The sequence below is a fragment of the Berghia stephanieae genome, chromosome 11 (genome assembly GCF_034508935.2).
Source record: "Berghia stephanieae isolate SIO BIC M18660-M18661 chromosome 11, UCSD_Bste_1.3, whole genome shotgun sequence".
NCBI lineage: Eukaryota > Metazoa > Mollusca > Gastropoda > Nudibranchia > Aeolidiidae > Berghia > Berghia stephanieae.
The window spans coordinates 18,673,791-18,679,614 of NC_088370.1; positions in this window are offsets into that span (position 1 = coordinate 18,673,791).

Sequence of the window (5,824 nt, forward strand, 5' to 3'; positions counted from 1 at the left end):
TGTGTGTGTGTGTGTGTGTGTGTAATTGTCTTTGGATTCCAGCGCGTTGTGTCATACATGTCCGTCTTTGTGTCGACGTGTCTGCGGTGACGAAATGAAAAATTGCCTTCGGGGACAATAGAGATATGCATTAATATTATTATTATTATTATTATTATTATTATTATTATTATTATTATTATTATCATCATCATCATCATCATCATCATCACATCATCTCATCATCATCATCATCATCTCATCATCATCATCATTCATCTCATCATCATCATCATTATTATAATTATTATTATTATTATTATTATTATTATTATTATTATTATTATTATTATTATTATCATTATTATTATTATTATTATTATTATTATTATTATTATTATTATTATTATTATATTTATTATTTTATTATATATTATTATTATTATTATTATTATTATGTTGGGTGGTCTCTATTGACGACCAGCATAAATTTAACCTAGAAAACAAGATGCCATCACGTTGACAGCAAAAGATTATTTACACAAGATATGTATCTATTCTTCGGGATTAGTAGTTTTACACTTCCAATGAGATTGGACCCCGTTTTTCGACATCACACTTTTGTTCTATATTGACATTTAAAGGGCAGATATGATCGATGGGAAATAACTACGTAATTGTTATGGTATATGCAGAATGACAGAGTTGTATCCCATTTATTGTCACATTGTCTCGGAGAGTGAAAGGCCCTTGTCTTTTATGTAACTGTTGTTGTTCTTGTCCATAATGGCGTTACTGGAAATGTAATAAAACGACCAGAATACAATATAGTATCGTCTTTCTATACAATAATCCATAGGAACATTATCAGTTTAAAACATTGAGGATTCGCTGTAAATACTTTGACATATCTAATGTCCTATTGCCGATCGCCTCCAAATAATCGGATTTATGCCGCCTTGGCAGCTTCTCTGATTTGGTGAGCGAGTTCTTTTCACTGATGACGTGTTGCTTCGATGGCTCTCAGAATTCTAAATCCTTTTTGAATCCTTTTTTACACAAGATACGTATCTAGTCTTCCCGAATAATAGTTTTACACTTCCAATGAGATTCGAACCCGTTTTATCGACATCACATTTTTGTTGCATATTGACATATAAAGGCCAACTGTGATCAATGGGACATAACTACGTCATTGTTATGGTATGTGCAGAATGACGGAGTTATATCCAATGTATTGTCACCGTGTACTGGAGAGTGAAAGCCCTTTGTCCACCATGTAACTGTTGTTTTTTGTTCATAATGGCACAACTGATAATGTACTAAAACGGCCACTATACAATATAGCATAGTAGATAGATAGACAAATATAAACAGAGGTACATGCATAACTACATATTAACGTGTCTTTATCCTAATCCCCAGGTCTGACATACTCCCAATATTACCCACTACAAACCACATTATACCCTCGTGTGTTTGGAGTTATGACAAAAACCGTGATTGACGACAGTCAAGATATTCAAGGATTCCATCCAGTCTCCATCTACCATCATCCTGTATTTGATCGACCTCCTCTGGTCATGTATTCTTATTCCATCCCCGGTCTAGGTGATTTGGACTCAGCCACTAGAAAGTCATCTCCTGTGTCAGACCCATCAAGTTATTACACACCCAGTAGTAGTAACACATCCATTGACAGCCGCTACACATCTCCTGTGTCAGACCTATTAAGTTATTACACACCCAGTTGTAGTAACACATCCACTGACAGCCATTACACGTCTCCTGTGTCTGACCCATCAAGTTATTACACACCCAGTTGTAGTAACACATCCACTGACAGCCATTACACGTCTCCTGTGTCAACCCCATCGACTTATTACACACCCAGTGGTCGTAACACATCCACCGACAGCCAGTACACATCTCCTGTGTCTGCTCCATCAAGTTATTACACACCCAGTAGTAGTAACACATCCACCGACAGCCACTACACATCTCCTGTGTCAGACCTATCAAGTTATTACACACCCAGTGGTAGTAACACATCCACCGACAGCCACTACACATCTCCTGTGTCTGACCCATCAAGTTATTACACACCCAGTAGTAGTAAAACATCCACCGACAGCCACTACACTACTGCTGTGACATTTTCAACATCTTTATCGGATCCCAGCCAATATTCTACATCTTCAGGCTGGTCACCATTCCCTTTATATAACACATCTCCAATGCCACTATCACCATCTCCCTCTGACGTCAGCCAATATTCTACATCTTCAGACTGGTCACCATTCCCTTCATATGACATATCTCCAATGCCACTATCACCATCTCCCTCTGACGTCAGCCAATATTCTACATCTTCAGGCTGGTCACCATTCCCTTCATATAACACATCTCCAATGCCAGTATCACCATCTCCCTCTGACGTCAGCCAATTTTCTACAACTACATTCGACAATATTGATTCATTTCAAGACATCACGCATCTTCCATCCAACAAACAGAGTCACATGAAAGGATTTTCAGAGGAAACTATTCAGGAACTCTTCAAACAGGTGTCTGACAGTTATTCAAAGTTCACATTTTTGCCAGATAACTAAATGTACATTCAAAAACCTGGTTGTCATTTGGATGGAAATCTGTTTATAACGGGAGCGTTAAAAACTTTGACTCAAATTGCTCTATGTGACTCTTCTCTTAAATGAGGTCATATGATGACATCTTAATATGGACAGTTTTATACTATATAAATTTATTCTTGTAGTGTCACTTCTTCATGCAAGCTTTTTAATCGCTTTTCCTTTTTTTTAGGCAATGCCCATTTCTAGTTTGTCTTTTTAAAAATTTTACAACAGACATACCATTTGATAACAAAAAGACATTAACTTTAAACATGAGTTTATCTTTTTCTCTGTCTGTCTTGTTTCGATATGTGACATTCTTCTGTGGACCATTCGGTAAAGAAATATTATTCTACCTGTTTTCATGTCAATTTATATCTATCAATTGTAAATATGTAAGGTATTAATAAAACTTACAAAATAAAGAAAAAAGAGAAAAATATATATCTTTGTGTCTCATTAATAAAAATAATGTTATATTTAAATTAAATTAAATTGAGCATTTATATAGCGCAACATCCACTAAATTTGCTCAAAGCGCTTTACAAGGGGTCCCTGGCCAACAGAAATATTTAACATGTAGGACGGGACATGACGCCTGTTAGGCGTTTTTATCAATTTTTTTGCGGATAGATGCAACGCTGTTAACTGCCAGGTACTCATTTTACAACTGAGTTCGGTGAGAGAATGTGAGTAAGGAACCTTCTCCAAGGACTCAACCATGCGCCAAGTGAGGCTCGAACCCAGGACCTTCCTATCCGAAAACGTACGTTGGTACGTGGCTGGCGAAATGTTGCGAGTATTTTACCAAAACGCATAGCTCAATAAGTGACCAACCGTTTTAAAACGGCATCATTCGACAGTCAACCTGACGAAGGACTTTGAACTAACTATACATTGGACTGTCTCCCTCCCAGCCAATGACTCCCCCACCCTTCCGGCTGTGTGTCCTTGAGCAAGTCACCTCGTCATATCTCACTTTGTATTGGTACACTGCGGCAGACGCCTGGGTTATTTCAGTCTCCCCTATTAACAGACTTTCCCTTTGGGTGAATGGAAGGGATTTTAATTATTTATTTATGCAGCAGCCATAAAATAACATATAGGACATAACATTTGGGGACGATTATCAAAATATAGTGAACAATAATATAAAGTGAGTAGTTATCAAGAGGAAGCGAGGCCGCACCAAAGGCTGTGGCTGCCCGAAGCTACGAATCGTAAACATATTAACGCAACGGTGAAAATGAAAAAGCTTCTGGTGGAAATGGTAGATACCCCAAATTGACTTTTTAGCCAGCAAAACAATAAACAAAGGAACGTTTAAAATAAATAAACAAAATATGATGAGAATTTTTTTAAAGCTTTTATATAGCGCAATATCAAGCAGAATGTGCTCAAAGCGCTCTATAAGGACGAGACATGCCGCCTGTTAGGCGATATTACAATTTTTCGGACACAGACAACGTTGTTAATGGCCAGGTACTCAGTTTACACATGAGTACGATGAGAGAATGTGAGTAAAGAGCCTTTTCCAAGGACTCAACTATACGCCGAGCGCGAGGCTCGAACCCAGGATCTTCCGATCCGAAAGCGAGTGTCATACCACTAGACCACATTGCCGCACAGTTTAACATCTGTATTTAATGTTTCTGACGAAGGTTTGGTTGTGCCCGGAACGTCCATTGTCTGAGCTATTCCCATCTAAAGCATTTCTATTTTCACCTATTCGTTAGCACATTCTATGTCATATGTCTAAGGGAACAAGCAAAAAAAAAAGTTGAGATTTTATATAGCGCAATATCTACTACATGTGTGTCACAGTAAAGATTGTTCACAATTATCTTATTAAATTTTATTTTATTAAGAACTGAATTCATCTCACTCCAGTTATATTTCGGTAGGCTTAGATAAACTTTACCTTCTAATATTAGATCGTCTTTCCTTTTATAGCCTTCCCTCGAATTAATTTCTAATTAGTGAATACTTTTCGTTCTACATTCTGTCACGTAGCCACTTATTATAAAAGCTGATAGGTCTAACACTCTACACTCACTTTCTCTCCACAATCTATGCCGGACGGCCAGTCACTCTATTCCTATATATATATTGTAAGATTTTTATCTTTTGGGACTTTGTAGATATTATATCTACACCATTAAGACGCCGGAGCTTTTAACTTTGATTGTATAATCTTCAAGGATCAAACCCAAGCCCGCTGTACTACAATATAACCTCTTACCAATTGCCTGGAAGTGGAATTTTACGAGTCCAATCCTGTTATCAGAGGAATAGATCATCCAAGCCCATCAACTGCCTGGAAACGTAAACTTATGAACCTGACATATTATCATAAGTTACGTAAAATATTCATATCTCTATTTGTAACTGCCACGATCACTGTTTATCTCTTTTAATTAAATTTCATTATTATTTTTATTTCATTGTAAACAAATCGTTAATTGTTTTTCATTTATAGTAACTAGTAAATTCTGGGGCCTCATTCTACATATATCTTTATGCATAGTCGAGTAGCTCTTTACTCACTTGAGACCATGACAATGTGCTCAAAGCGCTTTATACGGGGTCCCTGGCCAACAGCAACATTTAACATTTAGGACGGGACATGGCTCCTGTTAGGCGATGTTATAATCATTTTCGGACAGAGGCAACGTTGTAAACCGTCAGTTACTCATTATATACCTGAGTACGTTGAGAGAATGTGAGTAAAGAGCCTTTTCCAAGGACTCAACTATGCGCATAGCGCGAGGCTCGAACCCAGGACCTTCCGATCTGAAAGCGAATGTCATACCACTAGACCACATAGCCGCTATGATGTGTTACTGTCCGTAACGGGAAAAGAGGTGGGTGGCATTCGGTGGAATCTCCATCCATCAACAGCCTCGTTCTTTCTTCTTACCACTACTAAATTTGTGACAACCTTGCTATAATATGATAACCGAACAAGATAGGCCCAACAGTCGTGACGTCACTTCCCTTGTAATGACGCATAGTAACTAAGTAACTGGTTCTAAACTATCGGAACAATGAATGGCGGACGCCCTTATGATATACTACTCCGAGGAGAATAAAAGTGGATCCAGAGGAGATAAACATTATAAATCTGATCATGTTTTGACTTTTATAAACTCTGATCACATGACATGTGAAAAAGTTCTAGCCGGCATGAAGAATAAAAAGAACGATTTCCT